At 44.0% G+C, this 6,489-nt stretch overlaps 1 non-coding gene across 1 annotated transcript; it reads left to right on the plus strand.

Annotated features, from left to right (window-relative positions):
• The first annotated feature begins 4,966 nt into the window (after positions 1 to 4,966).
• On the plus strand, positions 4,967 to 5,107 carry LOC146783238 (U4 spliceosomal RNA). Its single transcript, XR_014971158.1, has one exon. It is a non-coding gene; the product is annotated as a U4 spliceosomal RNA (small nuclear RNA).
• Positions 5,108 to 6,489: the final 1,382 nt, after the last annotated feature.

The raw sequence follows: 6,489 nt of genomic DNA on the forward strand, positions 1-6,489 counted from the left end.
GAATGGACTAAAATGTCCATTGGATAATCTACTCCATCGAAATGACTACGTCAGCAGACATTTGCAAGCAAACTAAACATGTACTTGACATGCAAGTCGAAAGTTTAAAACCTTTATTCTGTTCATCGTCATGACAGACGTTGTACATGGAAAGCCTCAGTTGACAAGGTGTCGTAACGATCCTCGAAAGCCAAGATCTGCACATATAGCTCTCGCGTACACTTTCCCTGCATGGGTTGGTTCTGCGCTACATGAAAAGCACTCTGGTGAAATGGAACTGGAAATCATGTATGTTGACAGTTTTTTTCTGAGCGGGGATCCATCCCATTAATGCTAATGGCATGACTTTGGCTTATTGTGAGAGCTGGCTGAGAGGTTTGATTTTATACCCTATTTAAGGTTTTCCAGGTTCAGCCCTGCCAAGTACCACGCATTCAGATTCGGACTAACTCATTTTAGTGCTGGTGTCCACATCACCGTACTAAATCCATTATTCCCCCATTATAGCACCCCAAGGACCACCCTGAGGTGCGCTCTATGATTTAACCAGCGAGCACACACGCTGTGCTTCCCAAAGGAGAGCTACGTGCTTTGTTCTCCCTAGATTCAATGCCTCAGACTTATTTAATTAATCACTAGCTGGTCAACAACACTCTGTTAGGTGTCGCGCTGTGCTGCAGGCAGGGCCATTAATTATGACCCGGCTGTTCAATGAAGCCGAGCTGCCCTGCCTGGCTCAGAGTGAGTGGACCACGTGGTCTCTTTCTTTTAGCGCAGCTTGTGGTCATTGACAAAATCTGGCGGCGAGGCCTTGCCTGTTGATGTTTTAGGGCAAGGGGCCTGCTCCACTGTGACTACACAACGTCTGATTGACCCCAACGACCACCAGAGCATACAATGAGCAGTGAGGGGCAGTTCAGTATTTAATTTCCTGATCATCAGAGGAGGTCGCCCTCACAAGTGAAAAAGTCCAGGATTGGCCTACCTCACATTCCACTTTAAGCATGTAGACTACATGTCGCATATGAACAAGCATTTGTAATGCAATAGGTCTCGCATTTACGCGAGTTTGAGCGATTGACATTGCAAACGACAATGCCTTTTATTTTGGTTTTCGTTTTTAAAACATAAATAAAAGGCATTGTGATTTACAATGCCAATAGCTTAAACTTGCGTAAATGCTTGTTTTTAGTGAGTTGTGGTGCTATTTTATTAGGTGCTATATTATAATTGTTTTGGTTTGAAAAACCAAATGGGGATCAACTGCCTAAATCACAAAGGGTATAAACTATGCTGGGACAGAATACTAGTGCAACTCAAGTTCTGTATTAAAAATACTGCCGCCTGAAATCACGTCTCGTGGGTATGCATCGCACATCTGCAACATGTAGAAAAGTGTGCCTTTCCCGCTTTCTATGTTTACACGCTTCATTGTGGTCGTTCAGGAAACGTGTCCTATTAGTCCTTCGTCTGGAAGTGAGAAACGTGTCTTAACAGTCCTTCGTCCATATCGGTGGCAGAAGAAGAACTAGACTTGTGAACGAGGCTTGGAAATCAACGCGATAAGCGTCCAGCGGCCGCTGCTTCCTGGTCTGCGGAGTTCGCGCGCCCACTTGTGTGTTGAGTGTGTAGAAGCGCGTGAGGCGATAGCTAATGTATGTGGCTCTGACCCCTCTTTCTGTGCCCGAGTATAAGGGTGCGCAGCTCTCGCACCGGTCCCTGACAGCAGCCAGCGCGCCTAACACACTAACCCGCCGCCCGTCTGAAAAATTATGGCATCTTCAGCAGCAGCCCCCTGCAGTACCTGTTGCTCCTCTGCGGAGGGGCATCGTTAAGATGGTGAGAGAGGGTAATCTGTTCTGGCAAATATGTTTGCAACCTTTGACTCCCAGTAATTATCCTGGAATACCAAGTTGTTTTAACTGTCTGCATAACCCCTTTACATCTGAGCAGTTTAGTTTCTCGTAGCCAGCTTAGTTAACCGTAGCAGGCTAATGATTGTAAATCGCGCCTCTAACTTTGGGTTCTACTCCTATAATTACATTCTGCCCAGACCGTAGCTTACTATGCGTGTAACTAATCAAATAGTTTTGACTAATGTTGTTACACACACACATCACAAACCTTCCTTTCCTTGCCCATGAGTATTAATGCATCGCCAGCAACTCTAGCTTCATAAATCACAAACCAGCATGCACCAATTGAAGTTATGTCTAGATCACTGGCACATATGCAACAAGCGCTCGCCATGACGTATTTGCTTGGCTTTTTCTGCCGTCCCACTTGGACGGCCTCGCCTGCTAAAAGGTTTCTTGTCTTTATGGGGCCATGTGTTTCAACACATGGCCCATTAAAGACAAGAAACCTTTTGCGATACAAGGAAGGCAGACTAGCCCGTCCAAATGGGACGGCTCAGAAAGCCGAGCAAAAACATCACAAACACCTCTTTTCCAATGGCTGGCCACCGCTTAACATAAATGGTGACGCCGGCCAATGGAAAAGAGGGGCGGGGCTTAATGCCCCTTACAGAAAATAACCAATGTCATTAAATCTCGCCAGCGAGACTGCGCATGTGCCCAGCCTAAGCTAGCGAGACCTAAAAAGCGAGAGTTATAACATACCCTTATTTATTTATGCGTATTCTTTTAACCTTCAGCTTTGGAACTTACGAATGCCCGTTTTGACTTTACCTTACATTGAAAGTAGTTTATGTAGCTTAAAAAAATATGTTATCCTTGTTGCGTTGCTCGATTTCCTAGTTCAGGTATTGAGGCACAAGCAGCAGCCAGCTGACATACGAGGTCAACAATTTTTCTTTTGTAATGTAAGCATTCAGCATGTGGACAAGACTTTGGACACACCTGGTTGCTGCAGAGCCTTCTCCCGCCCAGCTAAAATGTTTACTCTTCAGAGGCAAAGCGGCATGTGACTGCTTGAAATCATTGCTGGGGCATGTAGCTTTAAGGGGCATGGCAATCACTTAGCTTGGCTCTCCTCACAGTGGTCTTCGTTACTGCACCAGATCGAAAGATTTTTGTCTGAGTTTTAGTTTCAAATAAAGACTACGCTCACTGTAAAAGAGTCAGGGGCATATTATCAAGGACGGCGTTAAAAATTATCGCCGGTTTACCAGCAGAAAACTGCTGCTAAAGCGGCGATAATGGGCTTGATAACAAGCCCTTGAGAATTCAAATTGAAGTCCATGTTCTGGTGTGAACCTGGGCTTCTATGGGAATTCTCAAGGGCATATTATCAAGCCCATTATCACCGCTTTAGCGGCAGTTTTCTGCCGCTAAACCGGCGATAATTTTAACGCCGTCCTTGATAATATGCCCCTCAGTTTCTAATTCACCTGAAGAATAACTCAGCCTATCTTACACCCTGAAAAAACAGATTGGCGCAGTGGGGAATAGCAACCTCTTTCCTAACTTCAGGAACCGAGTTAGGGCCTATACTAATCAGGAAATCCTATGCCTAAAGGTCTTTACAACCCACAATCGTAAACGAGCCGCAGTTTCCACACCCGGATCTCATTTGTCTGCCTTTTCCAAACTTTTTAATCTTTTCGAAATTCTCCTTACCCCCGATCTGCAGGCATACACAACCTTACAAACTCTCAAACATCACCCTCCCAAGATGGCCGCTATTCGATGCACTCGCACCTAGCATAGCAGCTTGCCATCCATCTACCTGATCGTCGCGCATGCGCACCGTCAGTTCCGACAATACCAATCATTCAGAGGTCACGCAATCTCGCACATACCTGACCACGACTCGCTGCATAAAAACCACCAGCATACGAGATGCCATTACCAGCCGGGACAATGGGAGACCACATCAGGTAACTGACGGGATACTCATCTACACCAAGTAGGGTTGCGCATCCACTTCTCTTTCTCAGACATCGGAGCACCCATGGAATTCTTTGCTCACGATGTCTCCCTCTCTTCATTTCTTAGAGTGGGACTACAGATGATACCCATCCCGAGCCTCGAATCTCTGCCTAGCACTTAAATCTAGCGTAATTATGAGCTAAACGTTACATTTCGCATGTTAGCAATCAAAGTGTTTTTAAACTGCACACAACCTTAAGTGACCGCAGGGCATTTATCACGAGTGGTCACCTCTTGCTGAGCTAATTGCGCTTCTACTCAACAAGGGCCTCACAGGGTTACACTCTGGCCCTGCTTTTATCGTCATCCCTATTTGCACATTAAACCTCCACAACGACACGCCGCCTAAGCTATACAACCACTAGTCTGGAGATCCATCGCTGCATGTTGCTGCGCACACCATGAGTCATTAGCAGCATGCGCTGCCACTCAACTACGGCTATATATCATATCTGTTACCACTTCTCCATTTCTCATGTTCGATTCCTGCTACTATCTACTGTCTTTTAACTTTTCCCTTTCCTGTCCACCGGTATTGGTCACAGCACGTCAGGTGGTAAGGGGAGGTGACTATATAAGAGCCTCCCCTACCTGACAAAGGTGCTTGGCTTTACTGTTCCAGCTTGTCAACCCCGAGAGGACGCAGGTGCGTGCCTCTCTTTCCTGATATCCCAGAATCATTCCGGAGATGGCGCAGGAGCGGGCCTCTCTTTCTATTCGGAGAGTGTCCCTCAGCGCAGCAGGAGCCACAAGCGTTCTCTATCGCGAAAGGAGCCGCTGGTGTTATTGCGGCAGAAACCGCAAGTTTTAGTGTTCTTCAACGCAGCCGGAGCTGCGTAAAGCCTCTTGTAAGCGGCAGGAGCCGCCTAAACATTTCCCGGTGCTGCGGAAGCCGCAAATAACGTCCTAAGCGGCCGGAGCCGCCACTATCTTTTCCCAAACACGGTAGAAGCCGCAAGAAATATCATACAATAAATGAATGTGATTTAATCGATTATACCAATAGTCTTAATAGATCAATGGTTCACAAGATCAACTGTATATCACATTCTGCAATTATAGAACAGGTGCATATTTTTGTGCAGTGGCAGTATCGTAGCCAACGAGGTCTAACCGAGGCGCGATTATTGCTTATTGTAAACTTTACCCAATTCCCTGCCATGTCAACTTGAAAAATAGTTGATATTGGCAATTTTTGATAGTCTCCACGGAATCTGAAAATATGCACCTGTTCTATAATAGCAGAATTCGATATACAGTTTATCTCCAGTGGAACAATTTCTTCATGCAAATCAGTTATATTCTTAATGTATTTCTTTTAAGTTTTGACTTTCGTCAGGAATGTAAGTACAACAATGTTGCACTTTCAGCATTCCACAGACTCCTCCCTCTTTAGCCAATATAATGTCAAGGGCAAGTCGATTTTGCATAATCATTGCTCTCATGGCAACCATTTCGGTATTCACCATTAGGAACCCTCCAGCTGTGCTGGATGATAAACGATCCACAACTGTAGACAATTTTCTAATTTTATGCGCATTCAGAGATATTCCAACTGCTGGTATCAGTACTCCAAAAATATCCCCTATAATTTCTGACCAACTCTCCCTTCTTCTACGTTGTAGTTGTCTACCTATTTCGTGCAAACCGTCCTCTCCCCTTCCCACATGGAATAACTTTGGGAAGACCAGGCCTAGGTAGCATGTTCTTTACCAGTGGTCCGGTAACCTATAATAAGCTCTGTTCCCACAGATGTAATATATTCAAGGGAATACTGGATCATTTCCTTCTTTAAATCCCCATCCTCCCATGATTTTATATAAGTCATGGCATTCACTTGCACCTACAAAGTAATTATCATAGACAGTATTATCTCTACTGATGCACAATTTCCCTTTCTGGGGCCAATCTAAAGCCATTTCTGGATTTGTTTCTCCCTTTAAATGATTTTCCTTTCCCACATCCCAAAATGTGATTTCCATCTTTTTCCCAGACACTTTTCTTTGCATCTTAACTCTCCTCTCCTCTACCATGTTCAAGAAGGTTTTCTCTTCTTTTCTCAAACTACAAGTAAGATTATTCATAAACACTTCTTCTAAAGTTAACTCTCTTGTTTGTAGAAAGAATTCACCTAATGTTCTACCAGGAATCACCCTGTTTAGTTCAGGAACTACAGGTATCTGTGAGAAAACATTATCAACATCATTGTAATAGTATTCTAATTTCCCAGTTTTATAAAACAAACTAGCTAAAACACTACAAGTTATCCCATATGTCAAAGGAAGATGATGATAAGTGACACCTTCTGACACAGATGCAGGTAACTGCATGCAGACGTAACAGTCCCTAACCTCCATAGTCTTTACATACTCGTACAGTAACTTTGAAAATACATTATTAGAAAAATCACTTATGGACTTATCTTTGTGAAATTCTGTTCTATCTACCAGTTTTGTAACATGACTGTCATCAATCTTCCCTTGTTAGTCCTGTTCTCGGTGTTTTTTTTTATATCTTCGAATGTTCTAAATGAAATTATTATTGCTAATATGATCCAGACAAGCACTAGTAATCCTGTACAATAAAAACACATTTT

Source organism: Triturus cristatus, chromosome 11, assembly GCF_964204655.1.
Source record: "Triturus cristatus chromosome 11, aTriCri1.1, whole genome shotgun sequence".
Lineage (NCBI taxonomy): Eukaryota > Metazoa > Chordata > Amphibia > Caudata > Salamandridae > Triturus > Triturus cristatus.